Source organism: Penaeus monodon, chromosome 32, assembly GCF_015228065.2.
Source record: "Penaeus monodon isolate SGIC_2016 chromosome 32, NSTDA_Pmon_1, whole genome shotgun sequence".
In the NCBI taxonomy this organism is placed as follows: domain Eukaryota; kingdom Metazoa; phylum Arthropoda; class Malacostraca; order Decapoda; family Penaeidae; genus Penaeus; species Penaeus monodon.
In genome coordinates, this window is record NC_051417.1 from 26,291,762 (window position 1) to 26,292,698 (window position 937).

General features: G+C 32.1%; 1 protein-coding gene across 3 annotated transcripts in view; it reads left to right on the forward strand.

Moving 5' to 3' along the window:
• Positions 1-937, forward strand: part of LOC119593769 (arf-GAP with coiled-coil, ANK repeat and PH domain-containing protein 2-like) — a 32,246-nt gene that overhangs the window by 25,842 nt on the left and 5,467 nt on the right. The window lies entirely within an intron of this gene.

Below are 937 nucleotides of genomic sequence, written 5' to 3' on the forward strand. Positions count from 1 at the left end.
GGTCTCGAACAAAGAGCATACTCATTCGCCTTATTAATCTACCTTAGAATACAAAGTTACATGTTAGTGGGACTCCTCATGTGAAGTATCTTTGTCTTGGATCAGCTTTATGCAGTTTTATGTAAATAGCCAAAAAGATTTATTTGTTTTTTAGATATTAAGGAGACCATCTTAGAAGGAGGGGGTGAAATTGGCAAAATTTATAGTTGCATATTACAGATTGTGTATGCTGTAGCCTGCTTAGCATTTTTAAGTGTGAAAGTAGCAAGAAGCCTGCATACATTAAAGAAAGGCTAAGAAAATAATCTTTTCTATTTCCATTATAGTTGTCAGACAAAAGAAATATTTTGAAAATAGTTTTCACAGTATATTACCCATATTAATGTTTTTTTTAAGGAGTGGTCACAATGTTTTTTAATGAGTTATCTTCTCTGCAGTTTGATTGTCTTTCGTATGGTATATTTAAATTTGAAATTACTTTGAAAATTATTGAGATGGAGGAAACAGGAGCAAAACATTATTTTAAAAAGATAAGCAAAATTATCAATTATCAAGCCATATCTCCAATTTCTTTCCACTGAATAATTAATGTTTTATGTATTAACCCTTTTTTCCATCATAAATCATCATGAATCAGTCAGATTTAGGAAAATATTTCATAATGAAAAGTTTTTTTTACTCAAGGGAAACATTTTCCTTTTCTCTCAACCTTAATATTCACCGTGGTAGTTCTGTAGATGTATAACTATTCCAAAGTCAGTCAGAAGTTGATTTTGATATTCCCAACCCAGTTCCACCCCTACCCACAGGATGGTCCCCTTCAGATGTACATATTTATTCTCATTTGGTAAGATTCTGTGTGTGGGTGAATGATGTTAACAACAGATTAAACTTGAGGTAATACATGAGTCAGAGGACATCCAGCTTTGATGGTGTG